Genomic DNA, 24046 nt, shown 5'->3' on the forward strand with positions numbered 1-24046 from the left:
CTGTGCCGCTTGGGAAGCCCATTATATTATACTGACCTTTAAAATGTAATTTCTATTAACTCTTAGTAAGGGCTAACAATTTTTCTAAACAATACAGCAAATACAGTTAATTGTGCTCTTCAGTTCTGTAAGCAAGTATCACTTAATTCATAATGATGATCATAGAATATTTAAATTAAATATATTCTCAATGATCACTTAATCCTTCAAAAGTCACATTTAATAGTGGTTCTATGATTGGAAATGGTTGTTCCCTGGTGGCTCAGAGGGTAAAATGTCTGCCTATAGTGCAGGAGACCTGGGTTTGATCCCTGGGTCGGAAACATACCCTGGAGAAGGAAATGGCAACCCACTCCGGTACTCTTGCCTGGAAAATCCCATGGACGGAGGAGCCTGGTCAGCTACAGTCCATGGGGTCACAAAGAGTCGGACATAACTGAGCAGCTTCACTATATAACACTATGTATGATTAGAAAATAAGAAAATACATATGCCTTTACCTGTTTTGGGCTCCTTTGTTTTAAAAACAAACTTACTAAATATATTGAAAATTTCGGGAATATATCACACCATAAATTTAAGATATTAGGACAGCTAAATATATATACATGTATATATATATATAATTTACCATATAACTTATAATCTTTATTGGTTATATTTATGAATGTTATTTCCTATTTCTCTATGTCACAAAATAGTTCAATAGATGCATAACTCATATGTTCCCACTTCCTCACCACTACTACAGTCCATTTTCTATAGAGTGATAAAAAATACAAATCAGATTATTTTATTCCAGCCCTGCTTAAAACTATACAATAATTTAAATTCACACTTAAAACACAAACCCTTTGCATGCCTTTAAACTTCACATGATCTGTATCTTGCCTCCTCCTTTGACCTAACTTTTCTCCCATCCTCAGTCTCCCAACTCTCCACCCATGGTTACCATGTTTCATCCATACTTGTCTCTTTCTGTTCTTAAACACATCTAGCTTGTTTCTACTTCATAGTTTTTGCACAAACCATTACCTCTCATTCAAGTATCAGATTAAATGTCACTTATAGGCCATCACACCATCTTTTTTCACAGCATTTAGCATTATTTAAAGTGGTCTTCTGCCTTTGTTTACCTGTTTTCATTCTATTTCCCTGATGAAAATGCAAGCTCCATGAAAGCAAAGAGGCATCTATTGTCACTATAACTTCCCATGCCATTAATTTAATATAATACTTAATATTAAAAGTAGTTAATTTATTAAAATAATTATTGTGGACTAAAGACTGTCATGCTGAATATCTGTTATTCTATCCTCTTGTAATATAGCAGGTTACTCTAGGAGATATTAAAATCTAAGATCTTTATGTCTCCAAATTTCTGTAAATTTTGAGTACTTAAGTGTTTCTTCTATTTTTTCCTCAGGTTCACTGCTTATCTTTCTGTTGACAGGGAGCATTCTTTGAATAACCAATACTCCCAACCTACTGCTTATCTGCTATTATTTTGAAATCAAGAAAAGGTAATTTGGTATGAGTTAAATGTAAAATAAGGGCTTCCCTGGTGGTTTAGATGGTAAAGAATCTGCCTGTAATTGAGACCTGGGTTCGATCACTGGTTCAGGGAGAGCCTCTGGAGAAGGGAATGGCAAAGGTAACAACATTTTGAATGAGAATCAAGGCAATGCTTGTATAAGAAAAGTATTATACAGGCTTTATTTATTATATTTTGGGGCATCTGTGGTTGCAGCACTAAAAAGGATGTTTAAAAAATAGACTTTTACTGAATATATACAGAAAAAGACCCAATTCACAACTGTCAGCTTGATAAAATTTTACCAAGCAAGTACATCCCCAAGTCCATAATTCGAAAGTAATCTATAACTTGAAAGACTTCTCCTGCTTCTTCCCAATCTTGGTTTACCTGGCTTTTCTGGTACAACAGGACCTTTGTGAGATGTATCTGTATTGTTGCATGTAATATTGCTGTATAGTGTTTCATGGTATATATGCACCACAGTATATTCATCCTCTGTACTGTTGACAGACATTTGGGTCCTTTATAGGTATTGGGTATTGGCTGTGAAGATCCTGACTCACAGACTTTCATGTTTTCAAGATTATAATGAGGATATGAATTTATATATTTAGTTACGGATTTGTTATAGATGCAGCAAAAATAGTTTTCCAAAATGGTTATATTAATTTACACTCCCAGCACGGAAGTGCATGAGAATATTAGTTGCTCCACATTACTGACAACACTTGGAATTGTCAGTGTTTTTAATTTATCATTATAGTACTTGTGTAACTACATCACACTGTCATAATTTTTTAATTACACAAAGAGTTGGACATGACTGAGTGACTGAACTGAACTGAACTGTGGTGGTTTTTGCCATACATCGACATGAATCAGCCATGCGTGTACATGTGTTACCCCATCCTGAACCCCCTCCCATCTCCCTTCCCACCCCATCCCTCTGGGTTGTCCCAGAGCATCGGCTTTGAGTGCCCTTGAATATAGGGTCATCATTACCATCTTTTTAAATTCCACATATATGTATTAATATACTGTATTGGCGTTTCTCTTTGTGACTTACTTCACTCTGTGTAATAGGCTCCAGTTTCATCTACCTCATTAAAACTCACTCAAATGTGTTCTCTTATAGCTGAGTAATATTCCATTTGTGTGTGTGTGTATATATATATATATATATATATATATATATATATACACATATATACACCACAGCTTTCTTATCCATTCATCTGCTGATGGACATCTAGGTTGCTTCCATGTCCTGGCTATTATAAACAGTGCTGTGATGAACATTGGGGTGCACGTGTCTCTTTCAGTTCTGGTTTCCTCAGTGTGTATGTCCAGTAGTAGGATTGCTGGGTCATAAGGAAGTTCTATTTTCAGTTTTTTAAAAGGAATCTCTACACTGTTCTCCATAGTGGCTGTACTAGTTTGCATTCCCACCAACAGTGTAAGAAGGTTCCCTTTTCTCCACACCCTCTCCAGCATTTATTGCTTGTAGACTTTTGGATCGCAGCCATTCTGACTGGTGTGAAATGATACCTCATTGTGGTTTTGATTTGCATTTCTCTGATAATGAGTGATGTTGAGCATCTTTTCATGTGTTTGTTAGCCATCTGTATGTCTTCTTTGGAGAAATGTCTCTTTAGGTTTTTTCCCACTTTTTGATTGGGTCGTGTATTTTTATGGTATTGAGCTGCATGAGCTGCTTGTATATTTTGGAGGTTAATTGTCAGTTGTTTCATTTGTTATTATTTTCTCCCATTCTGAAGGCTGCCTTTTCACTTTGCTTATAGTTTCCTTCATTCTGCAAAAGCTTTTTAATTCTACTTAGGTCCCATTTGTTTATTTTTGTTTTTATTTCCGTTACTCTGGGAGATGGATCATAGTGGATCTCGCTGTGATTTATGTCGGAGAGTGTTCTGCCTATGTTTTCCTCTAAGAGTTTTATAATTTCTGATCTTACATTTAGATCTTTAATCCATTTTGAGTTTAATTTTGGGTATGGTATTAGAAAGTATTCTAGATTCATTCTTTTATAGGTGGTTGACCATTTTTCCCAGCACCACTTGTTAAAGGGATTGTCTTTTCTCCATGGCATATTTTTGCCTCCTGTGTCAAAGATAAGGTGTCTATAGGTGCATGGATGTATCTCTGGGCTTTCTATTTTGTTCCATTGATCTACATTTCTGTTTTTGTGCCAGTACCACACTGTCTTGATGACTGTGGCTTTGTAGTAGAGCCTGAAGTCAGGCAGGTTGATTCCTCCAGTTCCATTCCTCTTTCTCAGGATTGCTTTGGCTCTTTGAGGATTTTTGTGTTTCCATACAAATTGTGAAATTGTTTGTTCTAGTTCTGTGGAAAATACCGATAGCTTGATAGGGGTTGTGTTGAGTCCATAGATTGCTTTGGGTAATATACTCATTTTCACTATATTGATTCTTCCAATCCATGAACATGGTACATTTCTCCATCTCTTTGTGTCATCTTTGATTTCTTTCATCAGTGTTTTATAGTTTTTTATATATAGGTCTTTTATTTGGGTAAATTTATTCCTAAGTGTTTTATTTTTTTGTTTGTTTGCTTTAATGATGAATTGGATTGTTTCCTTAATTTCTCTTTCTGCTTTCTCATTTTTAGTGTATAGGAATACAAAGGATTTCTGTGTATTAATTTTGTATCCTGAAACATTAATATCATTGATTAGCTCTAGTAATTTTCTGGTGGTGTCTTTGGGATTTTCTATGTAGAGGACCCTGTAATCTGCAAACACTGGGAGTTTTACTTCTTATTTTCCAATCTGGTTTCCTTTTATTATGTTAATGTGTGTATCGCTGGTCAAGATAAACTCTTTTTCATATGCTTATTGGTGATTCTGATTTTTTATAAAGTTCCTATTCAAGTATCTTGCCCATATTTGTTTTTGTAATATTGATGCTCATACACACATGCATATATATTGGATATAAGTCTTTTGTCACATGGTGCTCAGTCACTTTAGTCATGTCCAACCTGTTGTAACCCACCAGGCTCCTCTGTCCATGGAATTCTCCAGGCAACAATACTGGAGTGGGTAGCTTTCTCCTTCTCCAGGGGATCTTCCCAATCCAGGGATCGAACCCAGGTCTCTAGGTAAAGGAAAATTCTTTACCATCTGAGCTACTAGGGAAGCCCTTTCTGAGAGATAATGCATTTCAAACAAGTTCTACCATCCTATGATGTCTTTTACCTGTCTTAATGGTGTTTCCTGATGGGCAGAAATTTTAATTTTGGTGAAGACAGTTTTATTGCTTTTTTTTTTCTTCTATGATTAATGAGTTTTGCTCTGTGTTACCCCAAAGTCATAAAAACATTCTCCAATGTTTTGTTTTAGAAAGCTTAAAGTGAGAGCTTTTATCAGTTCAGTTCAGTTGCTCAGTCATGTCTGACTCTGTGACCCTATGAACTGTAGCACGCTAGGTTTCCCTGTCCATCACCAACTCCCAGAGCTTGCTCAGACTCATGTCCATCAAGTCACTGACACCATCAACTGTCTCATCCTCCATCATTCCCTTCTCTTCCTGCCCTCAATCTTTCCCAGAATCAAGGTCTTTTCCAGTGAGTCAGTTCTTTTCATCAGGTGGCCAAAGTGTTGGAGTTTCAGCTTTAGTATCTGTTCTTCCAATGAATATTCAGGACTGATTTCCTTTAGGATGGACTAGTTGGATTTCCTTGCAGTCCAAGGGACTCTCAAGAGTGTTCTCTAACACAACAGTTCAAAAGCATAATTCTTCAGTGCTCAGCTTTCTTTATAGTTCAACTCTTACATCTATACATGACTACTGGAAAAAACATAGCTTTGACTAGATGGGCCTTTGTTGACGAAGTAATGTCTCTACTTTTTAAGAGAGCTTTTTATATCTAGGCTTATTATCTACCTCAAATTAATTTTAATGTTTGGTTTGAAGTATATGTCATTCATAAAGAAAACTTCAGCTAGGCAAACCATAATCAAATTGCTAAAAAAATAATGAGTACATGTAAAATTACAACTTAGAAATATTTATGTTTTGGATGGTGACCTTGAATTAGAAATTATAATTATAGCATTCCTCTTTTTTCTCAAATGGCTTCGTATTTGACCTCAGAATTTCAAATGAAAGTTTAAGATAGAGAAATATATATTCCATTTTTTGAGAAAATACCCGCCCAATTTCCAAAGTGGTTGTAAAAATTTTTACTTCTAGTAACAATGTAAGAAGTTTCATTTTCTCCAGATTCTTGCCAATAGTTTTCAATTATAACTAATGTACTGGATAGTTCATTATTGTTTTAGTAGCTCTTTGATAATTAACAATGTTGAGTTATTTTGGGGGTACTTATTGAAAAGTCATATATCTTTCTTTATGGAATGTCGTTCAAGTCTTTTGCCCAGTTTTAAAATTAGGTTTTACTAAATAATTCAAAAAATAGTTGGCATTCTCAGTCTTAATAATCTTGAAAGGAAAAGAGTACAGACAAAATAAATGACAATACTGGTACAGTTGGCTCAGATGGTAAAGAATCTACCTGCAATGTGGGAGACCTGGGTTCAATCCTTGGGTTGGGAAGATCCCCTGTAGAAAGAAATGGCAACCCACTCCACTATTCTTGCCTGGAGAATCCCATGGGCAGAGGAGCCTGGGGGATTACAGTCCATGGGTCACAAAGAGTATGACACAACTGAGTGACAAACACTTTCACTTTCATAGTAGACTCATCATCATGGAATCTAGTTGAAGGTATCACAGGGAGATGATATTTGAGCAGAATCAGAGAATTCAGAGTCAGCATTTAAGCCAAGAGATTAGCTATTATTTACTACTTGAACATCAGTTTATTCACAAAAAGTGAGTGTGTGCATGCTCAGTCGTGTCTGACTCTGTGACCCCATGGACTGCAGCTCACCAGGCTCCCTTGTCCATGGGATTTTATAGGCAAGAATAGTGAAGAGGCTTGCCATTTCCTCCTCCATGGGATCTTCCTGACCCAGGGATCAAATCTGCATCTCCTGCATATCCTGAATTGGTAGGCAGATTCTGCAAATCCACCTGGGAAGCCAAAAAGGTGAGGGTCTAGCTTAATAAAACACAGCATTCCTCTTTTCTCTCAAATCATCTGAAGCTTATTAGTATTTAACTTTTAGACATTTGGCTTTTAAAACATTAATTATTGCCTTTAAACATTTAAAGATTATTTCAAAGCAACATTTAGTAGCTGCTAATAAGGGTTCATATAATTAAAAAATGTAAACTAATGAAATATATATCTCTTGCCAAAGTTGAAACTGAAACCATTCCCTTCATACGTTCCACTAGTTCATCAGGTTCTCATACACATCTGTTGTTTTTCTTTTAGGATGAGAAGTGAGATGATACAGGTAGCATAATTAAGAAGTGGAGAATTGTGTGGTGTAGTTATAAAATACTCAGAAGCTTGAAGTTCAAGGACATGTGGTGTGAGAAGGAAATGGAGGCAACTGAATAGAATTATGGATGCACAGGGAACCTAGGTTGACCTCTAAGGTTACAAAAAAGTTTTTGAACATCAAAATTTATTGGTACTTTTTCTTACCTAATACTGACATTTCTTTTAGAAGAGTGATTCCAGAATGTTGCTCGCACACACGAAATCAGAACAAGGATCCCACAGTAGTATTCACACACACTCCTCTAAAAAATACCCTGATTAACACCTAATGTCCTCAATCTTCCTTTAAATTTCATTAGGGCCAGGATGCTTACCCGTATTTGATATCATTGCAGTAAAGAGAGAATATCAAATTCCCAGATCACATTACTGCCTTTGCCAGAACAGAAAACTATCACAATAAAAGAGAAAAACCCAAGGTTGGCAATTGTGCACAAGTGAGTGAATGGGAGTTTTATCATTCTGCTTCTTCATTTTCAATCCTCTATTGTTATCAATTATCCATCATAAGCTAAAAAAGAGATGTTTACTGAAATATGTGAAGCTTCACGATGTAACTGAAGATAAATGCTAAATTATATATAATGTAATCTGTCTGCATAGAGGAATGACATTGTAGATTACATTTTCAACTATTCCGTGCACTTGTCATCAACAGAAAACAACAGAGTTAGACATGGAGTTAAACCAGTGCCTGCCAATTTTGTCATTTCATGTGTTCTTCTCAAAGCAATAAGTCTGGAAGAAATCCAAATGGAGATTCAATTCAACACACTCTGTATTCCAAAGGGTTTGTCGTAGGACAAAAAGTATAACAAATGTGACTGGAGGGCACAATGTTCTAAGAAGAAAAAGATGATACATTTCACATAAAATATGAGCTGATTATAACTAGTGGGGAGCAAATTATAGTATGTTCATGGATATTCTGATAAATACGAACACAAAAACATTATAGCATACTAACTATAAATTGAAGTTTTACTATCCAATTTAATGTCAACTCAGACTTTTTTTGCACTTAAATATTACATTTTACTACAACTATCATCTTAACTTGCTGCTTTATTTTCCTTTACTTAGAAGACTTCTCTTGTCTTTTCATTTATCAAAAATGAAATTAAGCTATATATACTGATCACATGATAAACACACCAACAGCTATTTTTACATAGAAGTAGGACTGTTTCATAGGCAAAATGAGCATTTTTTTGAGGTAACAGAATGTCATTTATTTAGGTCCATGTTTTTCATCTGAACTACTTCCAATAGGAGGCAAAAATATAAACCTCACCTTTTTAATGAATTCTTTGTGCATGAGATGAGCACAAAGCTGGAAATTTTAGAGCAATTTTCCTATAGATGTATTACAGATTGACTACAGATTGACTACAAATGTTGGCTAGAAATATTTGTGTTTGTGTGCACTCACCCATTAGTATGTGTGCATGTATGTGCGTGTGTACAGCATTCAAACCATTTTGCCTTGCACCTCTCTGAAATCTTGGCTTTAAGGATACAAATTCAGTCCAAACATGAAACATGGAAATGGAAAGAGAGGATTTAAGTTGCCCTCCTTCCAAATTATGTTTAAGTCTCACCATAAAACTGGCACTGATATTTTCTTTTCTAACAAAACACAAGTATTCAGTGAGGTAAACTGCTATGGTATAATAGGAAGCAGCTTATTCTTCCCTCCACAGTCTTCCTACCCTCTCTCAGATCTCCCTTCCCTTGTTTCTTCACAGCAACTCAAGCACATTACTAAGATTTCCAATAACTTTCAGATGTTAAAAGTGTCTTAATTTCAGATACTAATAAGTCCTTCCCATTCTATATCAAAACACTAATTTCTCCTTCCATTTAAACACCACCCCAATTGAGTCCTGGCTCAGCAGGTAAAGAATCTGCCTGCAATGCAGGAGACAAAGGAGATGCAGATTCAATCTCTGGGTTGGGAAGATCCCATGGAGAAGAGAAAGGCTACCTACTCCAGTATCCTTGCTTGGAGAATCCCAAGGACAGAGGAGCCAGATGGGCTACAGTCTATAGGGTCACAAAAAGTCGAACATGACTGAGCCAGTAAGTACACACCAATCTAGTCTATCCCATGGCCAGGCAAGCAGCAACAAGAACATGACATGAATTATTTACCCATTTATTTGTGTCCTACCCAGGTTTATAGCGCTTTAAACATTTAAAATTTGGGGAGATACACTCTCTTTATGAAAAAATAAAACAAATAATGACTACTAATTTGGTTCATGGCTTTCTTAGGAGACCTGTGCTAGTGAGGGGCTCTGAAGTTTGGACTCCATCAGCTTCAAGATAAACCCATACCTGCCTGCACTGTGCTCTTCCTCTCTTCCTCTTCATCCTCTTGGTTCTTCTAAGAACTAAAGCATAATGAAGAAGGTTAGAGGAGAAGAGTAAAAGTTAGAGTAAAGGTGTTTTTGTTTTTGTTTTCTACTAAGTGGGATAACTGGGAATTCTTTCTTGGCTAGCACTAGCTGGTCATTACTCTGTCATGGCAGATGTCAAACTTGAACTTTCATGAAATACAAGATCGGATACTTTATGAACCATCCCTCTCTACCCACTGCATGGTGGTCTCCACTATTGTATATTCTCTGGTGAGAATGTGGGTGTCCTGAGCTGATCTTGTGATTTTGCTCTCAGCTAGTGTCTCCTGCAGGACACCACACTAGATCCTCACCACGGCTAGTAGCCTTTTCTTACTGGGGTGGGGGCAGTATTTTCAAGATGACTGCAGACTACCTATCTTCCACAGCATCCACTTGATTCAAGGGAAAGTTAAACCCTCTTGCTTGTCAAACTGCAGAATTTCAGTTTGCTTCCATTGAGACTTCTCTTCACCTCACCAATGTAAGGATGCTCCAGGCTTTCTCCCAGCTGCAGAAGTTTCAGTGTGAGAGCCAGACTGGTTTCTTTGATATGAAAACTCTAGGCCAAACCCTCCTCCCAAACACTTTCCACCCTGGCAGAGGCAAGGACCCCATCTATGGGTTTCTGAGCTCAGCAATGCATAGCCAGGGAGTAAAAGTCAATTCCTCCTTCTTGACCCCAACTTCTCCTAAATTCTCCAAAGGTTTTTTAAAAATCCTAACTAAATTTAGAGAGCACAGCAAGGAGGAGAGGGAAATCCTGACAGCTCTTTTTACTCCTACAATTTTCTTCAGTTTAAAAAATCCTGTTCTCGCCAATGTCTCCCTAGCTTTAATCTACACAGACTGCAGGTGAGAAATGGTTGCTGGACTAGTTTGACTTTCTTTTATTAATAACTAGTCCCCCCATTATGTATGTAGTGCCTCTCTTTGCATTGCGGCATTTAGATTAGTAATCAACATCATGAGCAATGTGGATTTAGTCACCATTGTAAGATAAAAGTTCCAGTCTAAGTGTGGTTGTGCTAGGTTTACTTACTTTGAAATGACAACCATTTAGCCAAATTAAATTCTGGATATGTGATCCATCTCCAGCAATGAATAGACCAGTATAAAGGTTTGAAATATACTTTCTGCAGTGAAACATCAGTGTAAAAGTTTGAGAACAATTACAGCAATATTAGTTAAGACAGGAGACCCACAGACAGACACAGATAGGATTTTAGTGATCTCTTAAAATTTTCCATGTTCAGATATCTCTATCCAATCAGTTCTATACACGGCTTCTTGCTTGACCTTTTTAAAATGAAGTTTTGATAATTTAAAAATTTTCTTTCCCTCTTACACTCCCTAAAAGTAATTCAGTTCAGTTCAGTCCAGTTCAGTCACTCAGTTGTGTCTGATTCTTTGTGACCCCATGAACTGCAGCACGCCAGGCCTCCCTGTCCCTCACCAACTCCCGGAGTTCGCTCAAACTCACATCCATCAAGTCAGTGATGCCATCCAGCCATCTCATCCTCTGTCATCCCCTTCTCCTCCTCACCCAATCCCTCCCAGCATCAGAATCTTTTCCAATGAGTCAACTCTTCGCATGAGGTGGCCAAAGTACTGGAGTTTCAGCTTTAGCATCATTCTTTCCAAAGAACACCCAGGACTGATCTCCTTTAGAATGGACTGGTTGGATCTCCTTCCAGTCCATGGGACTCTCAAGAGTCTTCTCAGCAGCTGTCAAATGTCCAGTGGCTAAAGTCCAGCTTTGTTTACTTGGTTGTTTTGTCACTGCCTAGTTTCTGACATACTGCACTCCTCCTCACTCAGGACGCCTGCATTCCTCTCTAGGTGTGTGTCTCTGCCTTGCTTTTGAGTTGAATAAACAAATTGTTTTCCTGTGTACTCTCCCATACATTGTGTGTGTCTCTAATAATAAACATTGTACCTTTTATTTTACAGTTTTTGCCTCTTTGAAAAATTCTTGCTTTCAAATAGGGGCAAGATCCAGGGATGCTTTGTTTCCAGCCTCTAGCCCCCAGTGGTCTAGTGGGTAGGACTCTTGGTTTTCGTCCAGGTTACCAAGGTTTAATTCCTGGGCAGGGAACTAAGATCTCTCTTGAGGACCACTCACTGCTCTCCCTCTGAGATCAATTTCACTTTCTATTACAAGACCGTAAGCTTCTTTACAGTCTTGTTTTTATTCTGTCTCAAAGTATTTTACTTATCCTTCAGTTCAGTTCAGTTCAGTTCAGTCGCTCAGTCGTGTCCGACTCTTTGCGACCCCCATGAATCGCAGCACACCAGGCCTCCCTGTCCATCACCAACTCCCGGAGTTCACTCAGTCAGACTCACGTCCATCGAATCAGTGATGCCATCCAGCCATCTCATCCTCTGTCGTCCCCTTCTATTCTTGCCCCCAATCCCTCCCAGCGTCAGAGTCTTCCAATGAGTCAACTCTTCGCATGAGGTGGCCAAAGTATTGGAGTTTCAGCTTTAGCATCATTCCTTCCAAAGAAATCCCAGGGCTGATCTCCTTCAGAATGAACTGGTTGGAACTCCTTGCAGTCCAAGGGACTCTCAAGAGTCTTCTCCAACACCACAGTTCAAAAGCATCAATTCTTTAGCACTCAGCCTTCTTCACAGTCCAACTCTCACATCCATACGTGACCACAGGAAAAACCATAGCCTTGACTAGACGAACCTTTGTTGGCAAAGGAATGTCTCTGCTTTTCAATATGCTATCTAGGTTGGTCATAACTTTCCTTCCAAGGAGTAAGCATCTTTGAATTTCATGGCTGCAGTCACCATCTGCAGTGATTTTGGAGCCCCCCAAAATAAAGTCAGCCACTGTTTCCACTGTTTCCCCATCTATTTCCCATGAAGTGATGGACTGGATGCTATGATCTTCATTTTCTGAATGTTGAGCTTTAAGCCAAGTTTTTCACTCTCCTCTTTCACTTTCATCAAGAGGCTTTTTAGTTCCTCTTCGCTTTCTGCCATAAGGGTGGTGTCATTGGCATATCTATGGTTATTGATATTTCTCCTAGCATTCTTGATTCCAGCTTGTGCTTCTTCCAGCCCAGTGTTTCTCATGATGTACTCTGCATATAAGTTAAATAAGCAGGGTGACAATATACAGCCTTGACATACTCCTTTTCCTATTTGGAACCAGTCTTGTTCCATGACCAGTTCTAACTGTTGTTTCCTGACCTGCATACAAATTTCTCAGGAGGCAATATACTACACATACAGTAGTTCTTCTTAAAGAAGAACCAAGTTTTCTGGGCCATATATGGCAAACCCATAGCTAAAATCAATATGAAAAGCTAAAAATATTTCCACTAATATCAGGGACAAGACAGGGATGCCCATCCTTGCTACTTTTATTCAACATTTTATTTGAAGTCCTGGCTAGCTATCTGGGAAGAAAAAGAAATAAAAAGCATCCCCAAAATAGAAATTAAGAAGTAAGGTGGTCATTATTTGCAGATGACATGATATTATATCTAGCACCCCAAATATTCTACCTTTTATTTAATAGAACTAATTATTTAATAGAACTAATAAATGAAATCAGTAAATTGTCAATATATATACATATATAATTAATACACAGAAATTTGTTACATTTCTATACACTAATAACAAACTACCAGAAAGTGAAATAAAGAAAACAATCTCATTTACAACTGTACCAAAAAAGAGTAAGATATCCAGGAATAAATCTAACTAAGGAGGTAAAAGACCTGTACTCTCAAAAAGACATTGAGGAAGGAAATTGAAAACAGTATAAAATAAGTAGAATGATATACTCATGTATTGGTGCTCATGTATTGGAAGGGTTAATATCATTAAAATGCCATACTACCCAAAGAAATCTATAAATTCAATGCAATCTCTATCAAAATACCAATGATATTTTTCACAGAACTATAACAAATAGTCCTAAAATTTGTATGGAACCACAAAAGTTCCCAAATAGCCAAAGCAATCCTGAGAAAAAAGAATAAAACCAGAGGTATCATGCTCCCAGACTTGAAACTATACTACCAAGCTATAGTAATCAAGACAGTATGGTAATGGCACAAAACAGACACATAGATCAGTGGAATAGAATAGATAGCCCAGAAATACACCCTCACTCATATGGGCAATTAATCTACAATAATCTATAAATAATCTATACTATTCAAAATATAATTCTTGAGGCAAGAATATACAAAAGAGGAAAAAACAATTTCATCGACAAATGGTGTTGGGAAAACTGGACAAGTACATGCAAAAGAATAAAACTGGATCGTCTGCTTATATTGCATACAAAAAATAAACACAAAATGAATTAAAGATTTAAATGTGAGACTTGAAACCATAAAACTTCTAAGAGAAAACATGCAGTGAACTCTTTGACACTAGTCTTAGCAATACTTTTGTGACTATGTTTCCTCAGCCAAGGGAAACAAAGGCAAAAATAAATAAATGGTACTACATCAAACTAAAAAAACATCTGGAACTCAAACATCAACAGAAAGAAAAGGCAATCTATTGAATGGGAGAAGATATTTGCAAAGGATACATCCCATCAAGAGGTAATATCCAAAATATAAAAGAGAACTCACATAATGAATGCTAAAAAACCATGCAATCTTATTAAAATATGGGCAGTGGGCCTGAATAGACATTTTTCCCAATAATATATACAGATGGCCAACATGCACATGAAAAGTTTCTCAACATCACTAATCATCAGGGAAATGAAAGTCAAAACCACGAGATACCACTTCATATCTGTCAGAGAGTCTATCACCAAAAAGATAATAAATAGCAAGTGCTGACGAGAACTGAAGTGGGAACCCTTGTGTACTGTTAGTGGGTATGTTATTTGGTGCAAACAATTTATAATGGGAAACTTTATGGAACTTCTCAAAAAACTAAAAATAAAACTATCATACAATTCAGCAATTTAGCTTCTATCTGAGGAAATGAAAACACTAATTCAAAAAGATATATGTACCCCTATGTTCTTTGCAGCACTATTTATAATAGCCAAGATATGGAAGCAACCTAAGTGTCCATCTATAAATGATCAGATAAAGAAGATGTGGTGTATATACACAATGGAATATCATTTAGCCAGAAGAAAGAATAGGGGACTTCCCTTGTGGTCCATTGGTTAAGGTTTTGCCTTCCAATGCAGGGGGTATGGGTTTGATACCTTGCTGAGGAACTAAGACCCCATATGCCTCAAGGGCAAAAAACAAAAAAAAGAAACAAAACAGAAGCAAAATTGTAACAAATTCAATAAAAACTTAAGAAAAAAGAAATAAAATCTTGACATTTCTAATAACATGGATAAACCTAAATGGTATTATTCTAAATGAAATAAGACAAATATTATATGATTTCACTTCTATGTATAATCTTTTTTAAAAAATAAGTAAAAACAAAACAAAACAAAATAGAAACAGACTCAAAGGTAAAGAGAACAAACACATGGGTTGCCAGAGGGGAGGGGAGACAGACAACATAGGTAAAGGGGATTGAATTTTCCAGCCACAAAATAAATAAGTTAGAGGCAGGTAATGTATACATAGGGATTATAGTCAATAATACTGCAACAACTTTGTATGTGACATATGGTAATTGGACTAATTTTGATGATCATTTCATAATGCATGAAAATATCAACTCACTATATTATACACCTAAAACTAACATACTTAGTTGAAACTGTATGTTAAGTATAGCTCCATTGAAAAACCAATTCAATGAGGGAGGACGAAGGAGGGAGGGCAACTTGTTTAATAAGAAAAGAACTTTCAAGGCCATGTATTTAAAAGAGCTTATTCAGATTTTTATGAAGGGGATCCCATCCATGGGGACACAACAATACCATTTAATGCTGTAATCTTAAAATGACAATTTTATATGAAAATACTACTTATTGGACTGTCTTGGTGGTCCAGTGGTTAAGAATCTGCTCAACAACACAGGGGGCACAGGTTCAATCCCTGGTCTGGGAAGATCCCACATACCACAGAGCAACTAAGCCCATGAGTCATAACTACTGAACCTGCACACCTAGAGCCCAAGCTCCACAACCAGAGAAGTTACTGCACTAAGAAGCCGGCACACCACAACTAGAGAGTAGCCCCTGCTTGCCACAACTAGAGAAAAGCCCACGTGCAGCAACAAAGACCCAGCACATCCCAAAATAAAAACAGATAAATAAAACATTCAAAAGAGAAATAAAATACCACTTATCAAATAGATTATTCTTTAAAAAAACAATGCAGTATGATGGAAGTGTTGAACATGTGGAAATAAAGTTTATATAGAAAGGTTAGGTTGGTGCCATGACAGATAAGGTTTCATATGTCAGATGAGGAGAGTGAATGATAGTTTACAGGCAGATTGAAACCCTGTAAAATGTTTGAGCAGAAAAATAAGATGCCTCTGTTTGGGGGAAAAATCAAAGTGAGGGAGAAAACAAGGGTAGATTGGAAGCAGAGACTAGTCAAATAATTATTAAAATATTTACAGCAGAACAATGAGGGCTAACATAGTAGCAATAAGGAAAAGAAACAAAAGTGTGGATTTCATGGATAATGGAAGGTGGAATGTAAAGAACTTGATGGCTAATCTGATGTGTATTATAAAAGTATATGCATTATCTATACAGGTAATATTTCAGTCCAACTCTCAATGAGAGTATTAACTGGAATTGAAAATTTTACTTATTTCCACTCAGTCCTGGGACCTTACAGATACTATGGTGTGAAATCTACTTGGAAGTGGAAAATCTAAGGATCCTTTCTTCACATTGTATTAAGAATACTTATGAAAGAAAAATTTACCCCAGCCTGAAATTTCCAGGGATGTCAGAAGCTCGGAGTTACAATAATTTGTGTAACTGATGCTGGTAACCATCACATTCAAACAAACAATGGTCTGGCACATATGGGAAGCCAGTCATCCTCATTGCTTCAATTTCACTAGGGAATGATAAAAGAAACAAAATATTCTTAACATGAAAAATTTCATGCTTTCTAGAGGAAGATGAGCAGCTCTTTGATGGAAAATAAAACCTAAAAAAAATCTATCCAATTATAGCAAGAAACTGGCATAGTAGAAAACATAGCATAACAAATAAATAAACAAAGGTGATCAAAACATGATCAGAATAGAGGAGCAGCAAACAAAGACAGGAAGGGTTATGTCGGGGACACAGTAACATAATTGGATTCCTCTGCCAACCAGAGTAATTAAAATGGAGACACTCAGTTCCTTAGTTGCTCTGCAATCCCATAATATGTTTGAGATTAACAACCCTTGAATCTTGCTTTTACTGCCATATTATTCGAATATACAACACATATCTCTTGCCATTTTCAGAACACACAAATAGACGTTTCTGCAGGACTGAGACAATTTAGAAGAGAGAGCCTGACTTGTACCCTCTAATCATGCTTCCCTTGCTGCCATGGATATCTTGGCCAAATTTAAACTGAAAACAAATGGAAAAAGAGGAAGTAGCAAGCTTTTGCAGGGATTTAAAGCTTTACTTCCCTATTTCAGAGAAAAACAAGTCACTTCTCTACAGCTTTGCACAGCCACTTCTCTGGCAGCATTTGTGTGTGTGAGAGAGAGAAAGAAAGAGGGAGGAAGAGGGGAGAGAGAGGCAGAGAGAAAGACCTCACCAGTGACTTGTAAAAAAGAAAGACATAGATATAAAATGCATTGTTGGCTCGAGCTGCCTGGAGAGGCTGGGTTATCTGTGAGGGACCATCAGCTTCCTTGATGCTAGCCCACTTCACATGCCTAAAAACACACTGTGTCTCAAATCTGAGCTGTATCTGTATGTGGGGGGTTGTGGGAGCCTGGGTCTCCTCCTCAGTATGTGGCCTTACCTGGCTCATACCCACAGGTAACCACAGCTGGCTGGCCATGCCAACCAGCTACACGCAGGAGATGGCACACACTGAGAGCCCCTCTGCTGCTGAACGGCTATTCCAACTATGTACATAGCATTCTCAGCTGAATTCCTGCTGCAGAGTGATGAGAGTTCCTCCAGGATCTGGTGTAGGTGTCTGTCAGGAGCCATATATGGGTATTACAAAGGTAACAGGAAGTACATGCTAGCCATTAATACTATATCTTGTCTCCAAAGATGTTCCTGGTCCCTTTATGTATTAGTAAACTGATCTTTCAACTCAGCTGAGAGGTAATGATGAGCTTAACATAAACATTGAGCTTCATACCTAATTTCTTCTATTAAAAGAGAGGGAGGCAAATAAATGCTAAAGCAGGTTGGTAATGCCAAAAAAAAAGAAATAGATAATCTCAGTGATACTTGGTATGCTACCCGGAGCAAAGAGAGTTGGGAACCTGAGTTTTCTGGCTTAAGAGGTTGTTTCTTGTAGGTCTGAGCATAGTGATGGTATTACAAATAGCCTGGGGTTGAAGGAAGCTTGAAAGGATTTAAAGAGAAAGACTAGGAAGACTGTGATATTTTACTGTTTCATCCCTCTTACAAAACAAAGCCTGCTGACAACAGCTCAGGACTAATTCAGACTGAAATGTGGTGAAACATAGCCTCTTAGCTTACCTGCCTGGCTAATCAAAGACAAGGGGAGAAGAAGACCAGAGGTCAATTAGCAATTATTCTTACTGCAGTGTAGACATCTGTCTATCTTTATAAGGTCCAGGATACAGTGAGAGAACAGGAAACTTCCATTTTAAAAAATGACTTAAATAATATATCAACCACATTTTGGTATTAAAATAACAGACATTCCTAAGGCAAATCTCTGGTCTAAGCATGTGGGAAATCTTATAATTCATGCTTTTAATCATTCATTTATTCAATAGATGTTAACAGCAAGCTTTGCTGTTATATCAGTCACTGCTGAGTTGTATAAGTGATGATCACTATTTTCAGAGGGTTTATGACTCGTTGATCAGGTTGGTTGGATAATGCTTAAGAAAAATCAGAGACTATAAGCAGAGGTGAATGTTGTTGGGCTAATAAAATATTAGAAGTATGGACTGGAGAGAACAAAGATGGATTTTTTTAAAATTTTATTTTATTTTTAAACTTTACAATATTGTATTAGTTTTGCCAAATATCTAAATGAATCCACCACAGGTATACCTGTGTTCCCCATCCTGAACCCTCCTCCCTCCTCCCTCCCCATACCCTCCCTCTGGGTCGTCCCAGTGCACCAGCCCCAAGCATCCAGTATTGTGCATTGAACCTGGACTGGCGACTCGTTTCATACATGATATTATACATGTTTCAATGCCATTCTCCCAAATCTCCCCACCCTCTCCCTCTCCCACAGAGTCCATAAGACTGATCTATACATCAGTCTCTTTTGCTGTCTCGTACACAGGGTTATTGTTACCATCTTTCTAAATTCCATATATATGCGTTAGTATTTTAAGACAGAAAGATATATCCCTCCCCATCTCTTAAACTGTTGCAATTTTTAAAGGACTAAGAGAGGTTACAGTAGTGAGGGAACCCATCACGATACAACTCCATGAGTGGTGACCCTGAATACAATATGCTATCTGCTCTGTGTTGGGCCTCAATTGTGTTTGACTCTTTTGTGACCCCACAGACTGCAGCCCAGCAGATTCCTCTGTCCATGCGATTTCCCAGGCCAGAATACTGGAGTGAGTTGCCATTTCTTCCTCCTAGGGATCTTCCTGACTCAGGGATTGAACCCACATCTCCTGTGTCTCCTACATTGCAAGTGGATTCTTTACCCACTGAGCCATGAAGGAAGCCCTGGATACAATATGATCTACCCCCAAAGAATCAAAATTGCCACTAGGAAATCTGATGATTCTGCTGTTTCTAACAGAAAATTCCATGTTACCTCCATGAGTTAATTTGGTTTAAAAAATTCTGAATTGTGACTTACTGGATTATCTTTATTATTCAAGGGGATCATGCCAACTCTTGATCCTTAACAGCCAAACATTTTTAATTCATACACAATAAAAATAAAACCTGACATTCTTGAACATGAGGATGAACGTAAGGCATTATAAGGTAAAACAACTAATGAAGTGACAAAATTCCTCCAATGGGGATAATCTTAAGATCCATATGATCTTCACTTTATATACAGAAAAGATACCGTTTCTTTACTACCTATCAGAAAAATTAAAATATCTATTTTTCTTTCAGTAAAGTCATGCTAACTTCTCTTAACTACTTCTGTCAGTGGAAAAATACCCTTGATACAAGCAAGAACACTATTTCTTCTGAGCTCCCTCAAGGTTCCAATGGTTGTTGGAGTCTGAGTATTTGAATGCAAGCACTAGAATTTTAGGGCCTGAGAATTTCAGGGGAAAGAGGCCCAAATTGGGGTCTACACATGCTCAGCAGGGATTATGCTTCATAGCAGATGCTCCAGAGGGAGAAGGAACAGATGTAGCTGTGGAGAGGAGCTGCCTCTGCTCTGGGACTCTGTTCCACATAGCTGGGGCTCGGCACTGGTGAATCTGGGAGCTGCACAGCATTATGGCTGATGTGGTGGTTCATTTGTTATTAGTGAGTGTCATTGTGCCCTGATTGCAAGCACTCAAATGTTCAGAGGGGGAATCATGGGTACCAAATGGAGGGAAACAATACACAGGAGCCTAATATCTTTAAGTGGCTAAATTATTTTTTCCTTGAGAAAGCAGAAAATGTTAATGGCTAAGTCTGCCAAGATGTTTTATAATAGAGGTAAATAAAGAAACAAAAGATTGTTCCAGGACTTCTGTGTGCAATTAAAATGTGTCATTCTGGACCCTGAATGAATCCAGGAGCACTGACATGAATTTATGGGTAGATAATTAAAGGTAAAATTTGGCTTGATTTTTGTCTTTATAAAATGTACTTTACCAACTAGACATTTTTCATTTGTACAGTAATATTTTATATGCCATTTCTTTAACTGTATTGATATTTGAGTAAAAATGTTTTATTTTTTTAATTCCCATTTATTTTCCATCTTTTCTGTTACTACCCATCTTACTGGATGCTTTTGCCACTGAGTTTAAATTTTGTTAGTCAAAGTTTCATTTTACCTGGCTGATAAAAGTGGTTGTAGATTTATAAAATTAGATGATGGGAGAAAGGAGTTATGAAATAAGAGGTTGTCAGAAAAAGCATAACTGAGCAGGCTGGACAGTGTTGGCTCTGTGCCTGTCTCCTCTGGCTCAAAGGCATGCTTTTGCATAGCGAGGTGTCTAGAAAAGTCCAGCCTACTTTTACCTCTAGGTAAATTCAGGGCCTATTAAAGGAGAACTGACTTCTTTGCTCCACAATCATGCCTGCATCTAGCAACTCCTCTGGTAAAATAGTTCAGTTCAGTTTCAGTTCAGTCGCTCATTCGTGTCCGACCCTGCGACCCAATGAATTGCAGCACGCCAGGGCTCTCTGTCCATCACCAACTCCCAGATTTCACTCAAACTCATGTCCATCGAGTCCATGATGCCATACAGCCATCTCATCCTCTGTAGTCCCCTTCTCCTCCTGCCCCCAATCCCTCCCAGCATCAGAGTCTTTTCCAATGAGTCAACTCTTTGCATGATGTGGCCAAAGTATTGGAGTTTCAGCTTTAGCATCAGTCTTTCCAAAGAACACCCAGGACTGATCTCCTTTAGAATGGACTGGTTGGATCTTCTTGCAATCCATGGGACTCTCAAGAGTCTTCTCCAACACCACAGGTCAAAAGCATCAATTCTTTGGCTCTCAGCTTTCTTCACAGTCCAACTCTCACATCCATACATGACCACTGGAAAAACCATAGCCTTGACTAGACAGACCTTTGTTGGCAAAGTAATGTCTCTGCTTTTCAATATGCTATCTAGGTTGGTCATAACTTTCCTTCCAAGGAGCAAGTGTCTTTTAATTTCATGGCTGCAATCACCATCTGCAGTGATTTGGAGCCCCCAAAATTAAAGTCTGACACTGTGTCCACTGTTTCCCCATCTATTTATCTTGAAGTGATGGGACCAGATGCCATGATCTTAGTTTTCAGAATGTTGAGCTTTAAGGCAACTTTTTCACTCTCCTCTTTCACTTGCATCAAGAGGCTTTTGAGTTCCTCTTCATTTTCTGCCATAAGGGTGGTGTCATCTGCATATCTGAGGTTATTGATATTTCTCCCACCAATCTTAATTCCAGCTTGTGCTTCTTCCAGTCCAGCGTTTCTCATGATGGACTCTGCATATAAGTTAAATAAGCAGGGTGACAATATACAGCCTTGACGTACTCCTTTCCCTATTTGGAACCAGTCTGTTGTTCCATGTCCAATTCCAACTGTTGCTTCCTGACCTGCATACAAAATTCTCAAGAGGCAGGTCAGGTGGTCTGGTATTCCCATCTCTTTCAGAATTCTCTACAGTTTATTGTGATCCACACAGTCAAAGGCTTTGGCTAGTCAATAAAGCAGAAATAGATGTTTTTCTGGAACTCTCTTGCTTTTTCCATGATCCAGCGGATGTTGGCAATTTGATCTCTGGTTCCTCTGCCTTTTCTAAAACTAGCTTGAAAATCTGGAAGTTCATGGTTCTCGTATTGCTGAAGCCTGGCTTGGAGAATTCTGAGCATTACTTTATTAGAGTGTGAGATGAGTGTAATTGTGCGGTAGTTTGAGCATTCTTTGGCATTGCCTTTCTTTGAGATTGGAATGAAAACTGACCTTTTCCAGTCCTGTGGCCACTGCTGAGTTTTCCAAATTTGCTGGCATATTGAGTGCAGCACTTTCACAGCATCATCTTTCAGGATTTGGAATAGCTCAACTGGAATTCCATCATCTCCACTAGCTTTGTTTGTAATGATGTTTTCTAAAGCCCACTTGACTTCACATTCCAGGATATCTGGCTCTAGATGAGTGATCACACCATCGTGATTATCTTGGTCGTGAAGATCTTTTTTGTATAGTTCTTCTGTGTATTCTTGCTACCTCTTCTTAATATCTTCTGCTTCTGTTAGGTCCATACCATTTCTGTCCTTTATCAAGCCCATCTTTGTATGAAATGTTCCCTTCGTATCTCTAATTTTCTTGAAGAGATCTCTAGTCTTTCCCATTGTGTTGTTTTCCTCTATTTCTTTGCATTGATTGCTGAGGAAGGCTTTCTTATCTTCCCTTGCTACTCTTTGGAACTCTGCATTCAGATGCTTATATCTTTCCTTTTCTCCTTTGCTTTTTGCTCTTCTTTTCACAGCTATATGTAAGGCCTCCTCAGACAGCCTTTTTGCATTTCTTTTCCATGGAGATGGTCTTGATCCCTGTCTCCTGTACAATGTCACAAACCTCCATCCATAATTCATCAGGCTCTGTCTATCAGATCTAGTCCCTTACCATCCTAGACAACATATTAAAAAGCAGAGTGATTATTTTGCCAACAAAGTTTCATCTCATCAATGCTATGGTTTTCCAGTAGTCATGTATGGATGTGACAGTTGGACTATAAAGAAAGCTGAGTACTGAAGAATTGATGCTTTTGAACTGTGGTGCTGGAGAAGACTCTTGAGAGTCTCTTGGACATCAAGGAGATCCAACAAGTCCATCCTAAAGTAAATCAGTCCTGAATATTCATTGGGAGGACTGATGCTGAAGCTGAATCTTTAATACTTTGGTCACCTGATGTGAATAACAGACTCATTGGAGAAGACCCTAATGCTGGGAAAGATTGAAGGGAGAGGAGAAGGCGATGACAGAGGATATGAGATAGTTGGATGGCATCACCAACTCGATGGACATGAGTTTGAGTAAGCTCTGGGAGTTGGTGATGGACAGGGAGGTCTGGAGTGCTGCAGTTCATGGGGTCACAAAGAGTTGGACATGACTGAGCGATTGAACTGAACTGAAGGTGTCTTTACTTTGTGAAAAATCCCATCAGGATGTGCTTTTATGACTGGCATACTTTTTTTGGTATGTATGTCATATTTCAATAGAAGTTAAAACAATCTGAGTTCAATGAGGTTTAATTTCAACACTTACAGATTCCCTGATTTACCTTGATTCCCACAAAAGGCATCTTCATGTTAAACCTATTTTTACTGTTTATCAATAAGAGAGATAAGCTAAACAAATTCACTCAGTATTATTTGACATATTATACCTCTCATAAACAGTATTTACATTTTAAAGAGAGGACTTCCAAGAAAGATGCTAAATACAGAGTTATGAATCATTAAAAGTTGGCTTACATTAATCACCTAGGAAAATAATTTCAAGTGAAAACCTTTTGACTTTCCTCCTTACACAATGTATGAGAGGGCATATTCTCTTGGCACACACAAATCTAGATCATACGTGTCTAAGTTAACAGCAAAAAAAACAGGAAAGGAAAGATGCTGAGATTTGAGAAAAAACTGAGGATCTATGATCAGTCTACAACAAACATTTCTTGGCTTTTAGTTTGCATAAATCACTGAAATGTGCTGGAGATTCAACAGAAAAAACTTATCCTGATACAGACAAAATATATCATCATAAAGTTTACAATCTGGTAGGATTAAATTTTAAACCAGGGAAACTATTCATGTAATTATAGAATATATACAAGTTAACACAGTTCTGTCACTTTCTGACTTAGTGAAGTTCAGAAGTTCACAAGTTCTGTGCATGCATTTCCTCCTATATAAAAA

The sequence above is a fragment of the Bos javanicus genome, chromosome 1 (assembly GCF_032452875.1).
Source record: "Bos javanicus breed banteng chromosome 1, ARS-OSU_banteng_1.0, whole genome shotgun sequence".
Taxonomy (NCBI): domain Eukaryota; kingdom Metazoa; phylum Chordata; class Mammalia; order Artiodactyla; family Bovidae; genus Bos; species Bos javanicus.